The following is a 16,348-nucleotide window of genomic DNA, read 5'->3' as shown; positions in this document are numbered from 1 at the left end:
TATTAAAAATGGAATTGCCTTTCAACTTAGGAATCCCACTTCTGGGAATATATCCAAAAAAACCTGAAACACTAATTCTAAAGAACACATGCACTCCTATGTTCATTGCAGCATTATTCATAATAGCCAAGATCTGGAAATAGCCCAAGTGATGAGTAGATAAAAAAGCCGTGGTACATTTACACAATGGAATACTACTCAGCCATGATAAAGAAGGAACTTTTTTGTGACAGCATGGATGGACCTGGAGATTATTATACTAAGTGAAATAAGCCAGTAAGAAAAAGACAAATACCATATGATTTCATTTATATGTGGAATTTAATGAACAAAATAAGCTGATATATAAAATAGAAAAAGAGGCATGGATACATGGAACAGACTAACAGCTGTCAGAGGGGACGGGGCTTGGGGGGCTGGATGAAAGAAGATGAAGGGATTAAGCAAAAGCCACACATGTATATATTATATATAACACATAGACACAGCCAACACTATGGTGATAATCAGAGGCAGGGGGCAGGTGAAGGTGAGCAAAGGGGCAATAAATGGGGACAGAAAGAGACTTTGATTAGGACAATGGGTGAATGATGAAGGGTGCAGATGGTGCATTGTGGAGTTGTATACTTGAAACCTGTATGGTTTTGTGAACCAATGTCACTCCGATAAAATCAATAAAAATTAACTAAAAATTTTTAAACATTTTAAAGAAAAATATCTTAATTGTATGTGAGATTTTGAATGACCTTGCTAACTTTGTAAAGTTTTGGCAAAGCGTTTGTTTTTGCTTTTTTTCTTTCAGCTGTATTGACTTAGATTGTGCATACAGCACTGTATAAGTTGATGTGTGTAGCATAATGACTTCCTTTGTATGAGTATTGCTTTTTAGAGTGTTGCTTTTTAATCGTCACTGAACCCCAGGAGGTTAGAATATAATGTCATCATTGTAACCTTTCCTCTATTTCTTGTGTCTTACCAACTGGGAACAAGGCAAGTGGACTGCTGAGTCTTCATCAGGACTAAGACCTGTTGACTGTGTTCCCATTAGTCATGCTCCATGATGAGAACAAGAGTACATGCTCTTGACTTTGTGGTTGAGACAAGTCAGTTGGGCTAAAACCCCAACCAGAAATTTGAAGATGAAGGGATGTGAAATTGTTAAGAAAAAAAGGTGAAGTAATTATACAGCTATATATAGATGCATTACCATGTACAGAGTCACTACTTACTAGTAGAAATGGCAATACAGCACATTGCTTTAATCTGCCAAAGATGTTAATTTCTATTCTCTCCTATTTCTTAGCTGTCCAACAAGTGCTTAAAAGACAAAGGAGACTCGCAAACTGGACTCAGTTCACTCACCTGCTTTGCTCTGCTTTCTCTGCAATCGTGACAGACAAACCTGATCAGACTGGTTTTGATCTGGCTGAGACTGAGAAATTCAATAAGCCAAAATTGAAGATGACAGAAAGGCAAGAGAAAAACTCACAACCTTCCAAAGAAACAATTGAAATGGAGAAGCAAACAGGCAAATCCCAATGAGAGGTGAGGCTAATATGCACTGTACATTCCACAAGCATTGCCTTCTTATTTTATCTCCTTTAGCTGGTTAACATTGTTAAGATGCAAAGAGGTTGGATCACATTTAAATGACTGTACCACTCCATTTCACATCAAAGAATCAAGAACTACTGACACTTTCAGCCAAGATGGAGGTGTAGGTAAGCATGACTCACCTCCTTGAATAACCACATCAAAATTACAACTAAATTATAGAACAACTATCACTCAGAATGGTAAATTGAGTTGAATAAAAGTCCAAAAGCTATGGAATTAAAGATTCCACATCCATCTAGATGGGCAGGAGGGGCAGAGATCTGTAGATGCAGAACAGGCTGGTCCCACACCCACGTATGGTGGATAAAAATTTGGGAGGGATATCTCAGGAGTGAGGAGTCCTAGCCCCATACCAGCACCTCCCCCCAAACCCAGCCCAGGGCTCCAGTGCCAGAAAGATAAGTTTCCATAACCTCTGGCTGCAAAAGCCAGTGTGGATTGAGTTGGTGAAAGAAACTGCTGATGTCCTAAGCAGTTCCTCTTAAAGAACCCACACACTGATTTACTCAGAATCACTCCCTCTGAGCTCCAGCACTGGCATAGCAGTTTGGAAGGCACCAGTGGCATATAGGAAGGAACTGAAGTATCAGGCATCAAGGTGAGAGCTGAGGGGGAACTTTCTTCCAGACAGAAAAGCGAACAGAGGCCATTGTCCCTTCTCTGGACCCTCACCCACAGAGGGCCACAGAGCTGGTAGGCAGGTGCCGTATCTAGGACTCCATCAACCTGGTTAACACTGTTTTCCCACTCTGGAAATCCCCTAAGGCTTCATCCAACCCCACATATGGGCTCACCCAAGTGGTTAACAGTGGCTTTTCCATATGGATGGCTGATCTTGCTCATGCTTCATCTCTTCCTAAATCCTATCTAACAAATAACAACTGGCCTCACTAGGCCCCCAGTCCCCACTACTTGCTAAGTGGCCCCAGGCCTGTCACTAAGAGCAGCTTTGGATCAGAGTTTGGCTTCATCTGAGAACCTCCAAGCCCAGCACAGGTAGCAGTAATCTCAGATTGCTTTATAGCTCATGGAGGGTGACTCCAGACAGAACACAAGTAGGGGCTGACCAGGGCCTGCACACCCAGAGAACAGCTACAGACCACATTGGAGTACAGCCACCCTGCCCCTGCACAGTTGATCCTCCATGTAGGGTGGTTATTGATAGTCAGTGGTCACAGCCAATCCTTGCAGCTGACTGGCTTGGGTAAATCCCTCCCATTCACCTGCCAACGTCAATCAAGGCTCAACTACAAGAGGAAGGTGTACGCAGCCCACATTGAAGGTGAACCTTGAGTATCCAGCTTGGGTGATAGCAGAGGCTGTGCCACTGGATCCTATAGAGCACCTACTACATTAGGCTACACTACAAAGATGGAATCATAGCAGCTCTATCTAATATATAGAAACAAACACAGGGAGGCTGCCAAAACAAGGAGACAAAGAAACATGGCTCAGATGAAAAAACAGATTAAAACTTCAGAAAAAGAGCTAAATGAAATGAAGATAAACAATCTATCAGATGCAGAGTTCAAAACACTGGCTATAAGGATGCCCAAGGAATTTAGTGAGGATCTCAACAGCATTAAAAAGATGCAGTCAGAAATGAGGATGCACTAATTCAAATAAAGAACAACTTACAGGGAAACAGCAGTAGAGTTGATGAAGTAGAGAATAAAGTCAATGATTTGGAACATAAGGAAGCAAAAAACAACCAATCAGAACAATGAGAAAAAAACAGTCCAAAAAAATATTTTTCTTCTGTATGCTTATCACACACTGAAAAGATGTTGTTAAAACAAAGTTGAAGTGAATCTGCCACTGGAACAAAATTTAAAAACTAGAAATAAATTTACTTTTTTCCCCCCAGAAGTCTTACCCTAACTGATACCCTAGAAAAATGATAGAAATTCCAAGCTGAAGTAAATAGGAAAGAGACTGGCAAGAAATTTTTTAATGTCCCCCTGAATTCCTAGTAACTGGTAATGCTATTTGCTAATTTTGAAAGAATCAATTCCAGATCTCTTGAATTCAGTTGAACCTTTACTTAAATTACTTTCTTATAATTAAAAATCCATTTACTTATAATTATATTGATTCTTGTGGCTATCACAGATGTAAAATAACAAATTATTTTTTTATTTATAATTGTTACTCCAGGTAATTGCATTCAGGATAACTCTATGACTGGGAGAGCTTTATTGACCAATTTTTATACATTACTAACAGTGATTCCTAGCCTACATGTAAAGTAAGCAGAGTGAAAGGCTGCAGGCTTTTTTACTTTCTGTTCATAGACTAAGCATCTAGACTGAACTATCAGATTTCCCCATGGTTTATGCATTAGTGGCTTCAGCTTCCCCTTAAACATTGAAGATGATCACAAACATATAGTGCTAGATATTTCCCAAGAGTTTATGATTTCTGTTAAATTCTGTTACAGGCTATGAAAATCATTGCCAAAGTTTAGTGAAGTTTCCCAGGCTTTCTCCCAGCCTATAAATCAGATCCTCACATACCCAAGGTCTTGAGCAAAACTCCTTCCCACTAACAACTTGAACCATGCCTCCCACTCTTTTAATTCTTCGTTTTACTGAAGTTTACACCAGTTGTTTTACCAGGGTATTTTGAATAATAGCTTCGTGTACTCCTTGCTTAGTGTTCCTTTCAGACAAATGTACTAAAAACCTAGTGGAGCTTGGCTCTAAGATTTCACAACTCATCATTTAATTAATTAGCCCTTACATAGTTTGTAATACATCAAAATTATCAGTATAAATATGGACATAAGATTATAGAGCAATTAAACATTTCTGCAATCTTCCTATGAAGTTATCCAGATTAAATCTGCAGTCCTTAATGGTAAACTTTTTTTTCTTTTCTATCTTAATGTGAAGATCAGAGTAAAAGCTCAAGAAGCATTAATAATGCTATTTATTTACTAAGGACATACTATATTAGGGATATGAATATATATATTCATATATATATATGAAATCTAGCTATACATGTATTTCTTATTGTTTTACAGCTAGACATTTCTGTACTTTTTAATAAAAAATTATCTAAGCAAATATGTTTTGATTTTATTTTGTGGCTTTGACTAAAGATTATTCATAGTTTTCCTTTGTCTATTAATTATTCTATTTTAATTTTGATGTAACTTTTCTATAAAGGACGTGTTTCTCTGGACCTCCACTTTATTCTCCTCAGGGGAATTCACTGTCACAACTCAAGACAGAAATAAAGACTTAAAGGCTACTCTGTGATTCCACTCATGAACCTATATTAAATGGCTAAGTGGGTCCCACCAGGGCCATACATAGGAAGGGTACTCTCAGTAAAAGGTAAACTGAGTAAGGGGGCTGCTTTAAAATTTTCAGTATATTCACAAAAAAAGGGGGGGTGACTTTTAAAAATGGAGGTGAAAAAGTAGGACATGCTCATTCATTTGTTTAGTTAACATTTATTACCTACCATGACCAGGCATTATTTTTAGACCTGAATATAAAGTGAAAAACAAAACTGACATGTTCCTTATTCTTAAGAAATTTATATTCCAATACAAGAAAAAAGAAAAGATACAGTCACAGTTAAGCAACGTTTAAGCATGACTTGTATGAATATAAGGGAATTACACGGATATGGGCAACTGAGTGGGGACTGAATGTGGGGGAAGGGAGGGGCAGGGTGCAAGGAAGCAAGAGGGGGAAAAAGTGAGACAACTGTAATGAAAAAACAAACAAAAAATTTTTTTAGTGGGGGAAAAATGAAAATATGAAGAATGGAAATGCCAGTTTAGTGAATATTAGGACAAAGATTTTCCTTCACGTTGTATATTTTTCTCCCTATCTGATCCCTCCAGAGTTTGGCATTCCAAACAAGTAAGTAATGATATAAGTTTCTTTGCATAGAACTAATAAGACCAGTTGTTAATAGAGGTTCCTTTTTTTTGACCAAGCCATTGACTGGAATGTCAAGCCTAAAGGAGACATGCTTGGGCTCAGGTTGTTACCAAGAAGCCCTGAGGAACTGGGAATGACTTTCAAAGGTAATAAAAGCCTGCGAGATAAAAGGCCTGGTACCATGGTTGGTTGTGCGGTCCATAGCAATCTTTCCAGGGAAGGAACGAAGGTTGTTTTCCTGAAAGATGGCTAGAAGGGACGTTAAGGCACAATGAAAAACCAGAAAGACTTGGAAAGGACAGGTGTGTACAGGCAAGGATGAATGCCAGGTATGTGGCCCAGCTTCTGTGCCCTGAAGAGCAGACTGAGGGTCACCCTAAATGTTCCGTGAGTAAGTTCCAGCAAAGCAGAAGTAAAGATCATAAGTGATCATTTTCTGCTCTTGTTATGTTTATGCAAATGAACAGGATAAATTAAAAATGGACTTAATGTAGTCCCTTTAAAGACAAGGAGGGTAATCTTAGGGAGAAAAATCATTATTCAAGGAAAATCACAATGATCAGTAGTAGACTATAAAGTAGGGCAGCTAACCGTCTTAAAAGTTTATTCTCATTTAAAATATGGTTTCACTTGAAAATTAAACCATGTCTGTGATATCATCAAAGATAGTCAAGTTGCAGGCAAGTAGAATTTCAAGTGCCTTGCAACTGGATGTCTTCCCAATAAGACAGTCTTACAGATTTAGAGACTTGTTTGTGGGTTATGTTACATAAATTAACATGTGTTTTCTGTTTTCAAAGGGCATAAGTCTATGACCACATTACCTGAGTGATAGTCTGTACGCATAAGCCTCACTTAATCCTCTGCAGCGCTGCCTCCTGAGACTCAACGGTTTGGCTTAACTAAATGGCTGGGTTGGTGAAGAAGGGGGTGGTCTGTGGGCTTCACTTTAAAACTGGTTTCTCTTTTCTATCCTAATGGCTTGGACAGGAAGGGCCCAGAGGTCTGAGAGGGGGGGAAACCTAAACTATTTCCCTCAGCCCAAACTAAGTATAATGGGCAAAAGGGTTTTGGACAGGTGAGATGTGCCTAGCACAGCTTCCTCCAAAGAAGCCCCTTTTCTCTTTTTTTTTTCCCTAATGTGGAACATTGAAAAGTTAATCCCTGCCTTTTATCATCTAATAGTTATGGATTGAATGATGTCTTTTAACCCTTTTTGCCAAATCTGTTGCCCCCAGAACACAACAAGGATGTCAGCCTGTTAAACCAAGCACGCTGTGGTCCGGAGACAGCAAACTGACCTGGAGTCTGCACAATCCTTCCCCATGTGGGAAGGCCACCCTCCCCTCCACATTCCCACTATTATTAGGGATTTCAGGACCCAAGGGTAGGTAGGATGATGACCATGTCCAGCTTGAAGCAGCTAGAGGAGCTTGAGACCTTTGCCCATTGTCCTTTACAAGATTACAAAGGGTCTTAATATCTGAGAGGGAGGGATAGTTATTTTTTACGAACCATGGGTATGGACTTGGCGGGGGATTGTTGGGGGAGGGAGATGCTGGGTGGAGGGGAGTAAAGAGGAGAAAATTGGAACTATTGTAACAATATAATCAATAAAATACATTTTAAAAAAAGGGAATTACAAACTTGGTACAATGATAGGAAATTTAGGATATAACCTGCTTAGATATGGTGATCAGGAAAGCCGTTCTGAAGCAGAGACGTTTAACTTGAGAGCCTTACAATGAGTAAAGACCAGCTATTCAAAAAGCATAGAGGTCAACAAAGATTCTGTAATGAGACAAAGATAAATATTTCATGTTTTGCTGGCCATTTGTTTTCTGTTGCAACCACTCAGTAGTTCCATTGAAGTATTAAAGCAGCCACTGGCAATACCTAAGCAAATGTGCATGATTTTGCTTCAATAAAACTTTATTGACAAAAACAGGCAGTGGATAAGATTTGGCCTATGATTATAGTTTGTCAATTCCTGCTCTAGGCAGACATATGACCTGGGCAAAAACAGGTCAGAGACTGCTATGTTCAAGGAACTGAAAGGACACTGGTGTGGCTAAAGGAGAGTAAGTGGGAGGAAAGGGCCATAAAATGGGCTTGAAGAGGTAAGCAGGGCCCAGATCATGCACAGGTTTGAAGGCCAGGATGAGGGGTTTGGATTTTATTTAATCCACTATTGTAAGCAGAGTAGTAACATGGTGCTCTCTGTGTTTTAAAAGCTCATTATAATTCGTATGAGGAGAATGAATTGGGAGACTACTGAAGTAGTTCTGGAGATATCATCATGGCCTGGATTCACATGGTGGCAGTGAATATGGGAAGAAGTGGATATACATTAGATGCATTTAAAATTCAGGATTTAACTGATGCGTTAGATGAAGGAGTGCGGTATGATGATGAAATAGAGGGGAACATTCACTTAAACTCAGGTTTCTGGCAAGAGCATTTAGATTGACCATGGGTACTCAAGTTGGGCTAAGTTATAAATTTCAAAGATGAAGATTGGGGAAGAAAAGCCTAAAAATTTAGGTTGAGTCCATATGAGGGAATTAATATTATTGGTCAAGCTTATTGCCTTAAGACTGCAGAGTCATGTTGAATAAGATTACCTTCAGCCTTTTGGCAAATATATACAATGTGAATTCCTTAATGGCACACAGAAACAATGGAAAGAAATCACATTTAATAAGTAATGAGCTAAGGAAATTGTATTTATTTTAGAGAAATATGGGAAATTGCTGAAGAGTTTTGAAGAGCAGAATACTGTAAACGTTGTTGTGCTATAAACTGTGTTGTACTAGGTAATTCAGAGAGAGATATGTAAGGAATCAGATAAAATTGTTGATAAATTATTAAAATCATATATAAAGAGATAATAAAGATTTGGTCCAGGGTTATTAGTATTAGGAATGGTAAGAAATGTAAACTAAATTGGTATTTCAAATTACATAGATGTAATTTGAGGTTATTTACAACAAACACTATAAAATATAATTTTAAAGATTAAAACATTAGAAGGTCCAAATTTTAAGGAAAATGTTGGATAATTAGACTAGACTAGAAAGTTAGTACAATGGAATCTAAAAATTAGCTCTGAGTTCTTTGATAGCCAAGATAAATAAAATCAAAACTAGAGAATGAGGTGAAAATGTTGGATTATATAGCTCCCATCTGATATAAGGAGATATATTAGTGTTCCAGGGAAGAAACACTGAATTATGAAAGAAATAAATCTCATAGTATTTTATATTAAGAACACTAAGACCACAATAAACTATATACCCTAATAGCTATTTGATAATATATGTTTATAATCCTCATAAGCAATGTCTTATATCCAAAACTCTTATATCTTTTACCCAAACTCCCAATTAAAGTTGAAGACATTATACTGTACACCTGTGATGGTATTTTTACAGAAAGTAGGAACAATAAAATCCAAATAATGAGTTTTACAGTGACTTGATTTGATTCCAAAATAAAGCTTAGAAAATAGGAATAGATGGTTAGTTCCCTTAGACGTCTCCTACCCAAACACAGCACATTAATGGCATCAACTCTTCAGCCACACAGACAACACAGTGGGTAAGAGCTAGTGGCACGGACTCTGGAGTCAGATAGTCTGAGTTCATAACCCATTTACTAGTAGAGACATTAATGAGAACCATGTTAGCCAAGGGACTGTTGATGCCACATGGCAAAGAATTCACAGGCCTGGGGTAATCAGGAAGGGAAGAGTCCAGTGTAGACTATACTTTCACCTGGCAAAGAGTTCACAGTCAATTGCCTGACACACTAACTATTAAACATCTGCCTAGAGGAAGAAATGAATAAGGTATGGCTCCATCACTGGGTTTCTTAGTTTGACTTGGAAATATATACTTCCAATTTAAATGTGAACATTCTCATCATTAATCTAGTCTAAATGATTTGATTCCTGATTTTTAACTAGTGTTCCTATGACGTGTTACAAACTTGACATTTTGCTAAGACAATTGGGCTGACTGGACCTAATTTTAATTGAATTTTTGACCTTTAAGGATCCAGTTTAACCAAACTGATATCTGATTAGGAGCATTTTCAGTAGACTTATTAGTAGAGCTTATTGCTTTAAGACTGCAGAGTCATGTTGAATAAGGAGATTACCTTCAGTCCTTCGGCAAATATATTCAATGTGAATTCCTTAATTGCACTCAGAAGCAATGGAAGGAAAACTCATATAATAAAATATTTTAAAGACTGTTATCTTGACTATATGCACGTAGTTCAAAAACCATCTAACTCCTAATATTTTTATTCAAGAACATCAGTGACTAGGTGAAAAACAACAGCTGTGAGCTTTGCTTTCTTCCAGAGCAAGTTATTTTTGCTTGCTAATAGAATTTGCTGATTTTTAGACTGAAAAATGAGTTGATGTCAGTTGACTTCACCTTGTTATACACCTGCCTGTCCCCTCCAGCATTTACCTCTTTGGTTCTAGCTCCTCCAATGAATGTCCAATACATGTCCTTACCTCCCTGCCTTTGCTTAAGCCATTCCCTCTCCCTGGAATGCCTTCCATTCCACATCATCACAACTAGGGAAGTTTCATTCCATGCTCCCATAATGCAATTTTTGGTCCTTTGTGATAACATCTATTATATGTCCTGCCTCCTTGATTTTTGCTGGGGCAAAAACCGACTCATTTATCTCTGTGTTCCCAGCACCATATTTGTCTGGCAAATAACAAACATTAAATAAATGTTTATTGGAGTAATTTTCCTTATGGAATTAACGTGCAGAAGTTTGGAAGATTGAACTAATATATCCTTTTTTCTATAAGGTATCTACTCCTGACTTTACTATACTGGGAACTAAAATTAGTTTTCCATAATATTTCATTATTTTATGACTGAGAAGTATTACATGGTATATATGTACCACATCTTTATCCAATCATCCCTAGGTGAACAACGGTTGTTTTCATATCTTGTCTATTGTAAATAATGCTTCAGTGAACATAGGGGTGCAGGTGTCTTTTTGAATTAGTGAGTTTCCCATAAGAACTGGCTTTCTGGACAAAGGACAACAATGCAAACACTAAAGTCTTAAAGATGCAGCATCATGAAACACAAAGAGCAGCAACTAGATTCAGATACAGGGGATTGGTATTCTCTGATGAAACCATGATTACATTACCTGGTTTTGAGTAGAATGACTTAAAGTTCCCTCTGGGCTACCTCATATGGTCCAGAACCTTGTAATCCTGCCTTTGCTTCTATGATTGTATCACTTTTTTAGTTAGTGGAAAAAATGCTTAATTCCAGGAAAAAAAGAAAATCTATAACCGGCAACCAGAAAACCAAAAGTTACAATTTATGCAATAATCTGCAAGAACCTACAGACAATGAAAGAAACAGAAAATTCTAGAATAAAACAGGAAGGCTCATCACTGCCTGGCTCCACATAGCCTCTGTACTCTTTATCTTGTTGTCACCTCCCAAAAGTTTTGCTGGAAAATTGACAAAATTCTGAGAATTCTCAATGATGCCTCACATGGAGAGAAGAAAACTAAGTTTGTGGATCATTAATTTCCTCCAAAATGCAAGGAAAACAAGTAGGTGAGAGAAACTAGGAATACTAGGAAAAAGAATAACACAGTTGACTTTTTATGGGGAACAAAGGGAGGTTCTCAGGCCACACACAGATCAAAGTTCAAGAGACACCCTCACAAGAAAAGAATAGACTCCCCAATCAGGCAATTGACATGGAACAAGACTCTGCACAACATCTCAGGATAAAGAGCAAAGTCTAGGTATCCAGACTGAACTGCACCTCATCCAAGTTCCCATTCCCTCTTTGAGGCTAAGGAAAGTGAAAGGAACACAAAATACCTAACCCTCACAAGAAAAAAAATAAATCCTCCAAATTGTAATAACAGAGTCAAGTAGTCAGTCCCATTCTGTCTGCCCAGAGCCTCCCAAGCAACCTCAAGATGAGAGAATGGCTCAGAAACTATTCAAATATATTACACACTTTATTAGGAATCTCCAGAGAAACAGAGCCAATAGGGTGTGTGTATTGTGTGTGGAAAAAGAGAGAGGTTGATTTTAAGGGATCAGTTAAGGGCTAAAAGGATTAGTTCACAAGATTGTGGGGGCTGGCAAATCTGAAATCCACAGGGCATCTTGGCAGGCTGAAAGTTCAGAAAGAACTTGAGTCTTGAGTCTAAAGGAAGTCTGGAGACAGAATTCCTTCTCTCTTAGGAGACCTTGGTCTTTTTCATTTAAAACCTTCAACTGGAGACTTCTGGCCAAGACGGAGGCCTAGACTGACACACTCCTTCTCCCTCCACAACTAAGAAGTACTATAACAACCACAAAACCAGAAATAACCAGAAGTTCCAGAACATAAAGCTACATGGAAGTCCAACCTGTGAAGTTATAAACAAGTGGGGCTCATCTGGACGGATAGGAGGGGCGAAGCCAGGGCAGAGACATCAAGCTGTGTTGGAGGTGGCAGTTGCAGCGATGAATGGAGGGACCCAGTAAGCAGACACCCATATTTAAGGGGTGGAGAGAAGCACCCGGGAACCAACCCTGGCTGCAGGCTAGGCCCATCAGCTCATGATTCCAATGCCAAGGAAGATGGACCCCCATTGCCTCAGACTGTGAGGCGCAGAGGGCATGGCGACGGAGGAGGAGGCTCCCGGTCTCTCAGCAGAGAGCAAATGGCAGGAATCCATCTCGGATCCCCACCCTCACACAAAGCGCCACTGTGTGGTGAGAAGGGTCACCTGGTTGTGATGAGTGCATGGGGCTCCACCCCCTATAGCATAGGAGGGGTGACAGCCCCGCCCAAGAAGGAAATATAAGTGAAAACGGCCAAGATGGCAGGAATCGTGATTGGAATACCAATCATGCAGCTAACCAAAAAGCAAACACTTGAATTAACCGATGAACAAATAGATAATCTTTCTGAGGCTCAGTTCAGAGCTATAGTCATAAGGCAGCTTACAGAATTAACAAAAGATATTGAACAAGAAGGGGAGGAATGAAGGCTAGTCCTGCTGAAATGAACAAAAACACATACAAGACAAGTGGTGAGGGAAGGAAAACCAGGGATCAAATCAACAAATCAGAACATAGGGAGGAAAAAACAGTCAACCAGTGCAGAAAGAGGAAACAAAAAGTGAGGAATATGAGGAGAGGCTCAGAAACTTTTGGGACAGCTATAAGCAAAGGAACATTCGAATTATAGGGTTGCCCGAGGGCGAAGAAGAAGAACTAGAAATTGAAAAATTATGTGAAAAAATAATGAAGCAGAACTTTCCTAACTTGGGGAAGGAAATAGACTTACAGGTCCAGGAAACACAGAGAGTTCCAAGACACACACCAAGACACATTATAATCAAAATGTCAAAAATTAAAGATAAAGATAAAGAGAGACTCTTAAAAGCAGCAAGAGAGAAGAAAAGAATTATGTACAAAGGGGCCCCAATTAGACTATCAGCTGATTTCTCAAAGGAGACTCTACAGGTAAGAAGGGACTGGCAAGAAATATTCAAAGTAATGAATAGCAAAAACCTACAACCATGATTACTCTATCCAGCAAAGCTGTCATTCAGAATCGAAGGGCAGACAAAGTGCTTCCAGGACAAAGTAAAACTGAAGGAGTTCATTAGATCCAAACCACTGTTATATGAGATGTTAAAGGGACTTATTTAGAAGGAGGATCAAAACTATGAACATTAAAATGAAAGCTGTATCACAACAACCAACAACAGAAGCTAGGGAATCGAAACAAAGGCAAACTAAGTAGGCAACGAGAGTGGAAAAAGAATTATAGGTATGGGGAACATATTGGGGGGAGGTTAGTGGTGAGGGGGGGTAAGGGAGGGAGATGGTACAGGAATTAAGAAGCATAGTAGGAGGGAATGGAGTAGACAGGAAGAGGTTGAGACGAAATATATGCACAACCAATGGGCATGGACTAAGGGGAGAGACAACTGGAGGGAGGGGGGTCACAGGGTGGAGGGGAGTAGAGGGAAAAGAAATTGGGACAACTGTAACAGCATAATCAATAAAATATTTTTTTTTAAAAAACCTTCAACTGATTGGCAGAAGCCCACCCATATAATGGAGAATAATGGCTTAACCTAAAGTCTACTAATTTAAATACTAATTGCATCCTAAAAGATACCATCACAGCCATATCTACAGTGGTGTCTAATGAAACAACAACTTAGTCAAGTTTACACATAAAATTAACCATTAACACATACACACATACACACACACACACACACACACACAAAGCTACCTAGAATAATAAACATTTGTTGCATGTGCTAGGCACTGCTCTTTACATTTCACATGTATTTACTCATTGAATCCCCACAAAAATTTTATGAGGCAAATACTATTTATTATCATTTATTATCCTATTTGACCAATGAGAAAATTAAGGCAGAGAGTGCTTAAGTAACTTATCCAAAGTCATAGGGCTAGCAGATGGCTAAGCCAGTATTAAAATTGATAATGCTTGCTCAAAATTCACACATTTTACCACTAAACTAGAAGAAAACATAACTCAGGAAACAAAAGGAAATTCCCTCAATTACTTCACATTACAAATATTTTAACAAGAACATAAATACAATAAAATAAGAGCATACCAATAAAGTGATAAAGCAATTAATGAGATGAAAAAGGAAAATACTAGTTTATAAAGACAAATAGGGGACTATGCAACATGATTATGGGACTGGTAAGTAAATTAGAAACAGCAAGGTACAGAATAGACAAAGGTGAATTACTGACAGAAGAAAGAGCTAAGATAATCCAAGTGAATGTTGACAAAAAGGGCAAAAGATTAGAGCAATTTGGAAGAATATTTTAGACATGAGATACCATATAGATTAAAATATTTATGTACATATTAGAAAATGTGATTCTAAAAAGGACCATAATATTTTTCAGTAGGGTTTCTACTCCAAAGATATATTTAAAGACATAATAAAATAAAGCTTCCCTAAAATAAAGAAAACAATCTGCAAAATAAAACAGTTCATGACACTCCAAGAAAACTAGATGAAGAATGAGCAACAATGAGACATGTCCCCTAATTAAACTATCGAATATCAAGAATAAAGAAATAATTCCTCAGATAGTCAAAAAAAAAAAAGCAAAAGAAAATTACATACAAGCACAGAAAAATTGTCCCACCTCTGAATGCTCCATAACACTCAATTCCACAAACCATGAAGCAATGTCCATAAAGTCCTGAGAAGAACAAAATTTTACTTTAAAACATAACTAATCTAGGTGTCACTTGAGCTTAGAAGTCACTGACAGACATTCACAATCATAAAAGAACTCAGGGAACACTTAATTTCTTCTCAAGGAAAAAAATTGCTTGACAATGACATCCAGCCAGATAAAAAATAACTAAAAATAAACTCAAGAATGGCAAAGCTAGGTTGAAAGAACTGGTAGTGAACAATGTGTCTGTTTAAATAAATAGTAAACAACTAAAGAAAGTATGGCAGCAAAAATGAACATGAATATTATAAACCTGAATAATGTTAAAATAATTATGTAACTGCAAGAAAGTGGCAGGAGGAGGGGAGATGGGAGAAAGCTCATCTTTCAAACCAGGGAATAAATAGATATTACCTAAGTATCTATTTTTTAATGATACATGCTAGCCTATTAATGTTTATTCCTAAATCTTATTTGTTTGTCTAACATTAATGGGTTTTTTATGGAAAAAATACCTTGTGCTGAATAAACATTCTTTACTTTTGACTTTCTTCTGTTTAAGTATATTCTTTTAACCATATAATATGCATAGAAAGATATTCACAATGATATTCTTTTAATGTTAAGGGTTGTGATTTCTGAGTCTAGGGAGATATTTTTTTTAATGCATTAATATACTTTTCTTTATTGCTTTGTTTTTTATAAAGAGTATATCTTACTTGACAACAACAATCAGATGACTGTTTTCCCTTTAAAAATTGTAAGCAGTACTCATATATCAAGATATTAACAGTGGCTCATTCTGGGTTATGAGAAAATGGGTAATAGTAATTATTTCTTTGTACTTTTCTACAATTTTTAAATCTACAAACATAAAAAATGATTGATTACTTACTTTTTACTATTCTACTTCTTATACATATTAAAATGTATAGCGTCATAAATTTGATACTCTGGGAAATAAAGACTACAAAAGTCCCAAATAAAAACAAGTAAACTATAAATGAAAAGTATAAATATTCCAAAGAAAACAAATAAATAATATAACTGTCCCAAACCCTGCAATGTTCAAGGAGAAAGTGTATCAGTAAGTGCATGATGTTACTAAGAACACTGAGTAGGCAATTAACAAATGACATGGAACAAGAGGAAAGTGTATTCTTTAATCAATTTTATCTCATTATTATTTATTACTAAATCCTGTGAAACAGCTTTTGTTTTATGTACTGTGGCATATTTGCAACATATGGCATTTGAACAGAGTTATACACCTGTTTACATTGAGCTAACAGGGAAGAAATTGTGAAATAGCTATCTTTATAGTACCTCATAAACCACATCAACAACTGAGAAACAAAAATAAACAAATCATCTAAACTTCCCCACTTTAAGTGTGGAATTTTACAGGGTGCAGAGGGATATGAATACATATTTGCTCATATGAAAATAAGAACAACAATAATAAGGGAAGGATACACTAAAAACCTAAAAAGAAGTAGATACTAGAAGGAAGAGGTTGTAGGGACAGGGAATAAAGTTACACTTCAACTGCATTATGTTTTGAATATTTGA

This window comes from Furipterus horrens, unplaced genomic scaffold, assembly GCF_987537825.1.
Source record: "Furipterus horrens unplaced genomic scaffold, mFurHor1.1.pri manual_scaffold_9, whole genome shotgun sequence".
NCBI classification, from domain to species: Eukaryota; Metazoa; Chordata; class Mammalia; order Chiroptera; family Furipteridae; genus Furipterus; species Furipterus horrens.
Note: the sequence above shows the minus strand (reverse complement) of the source record.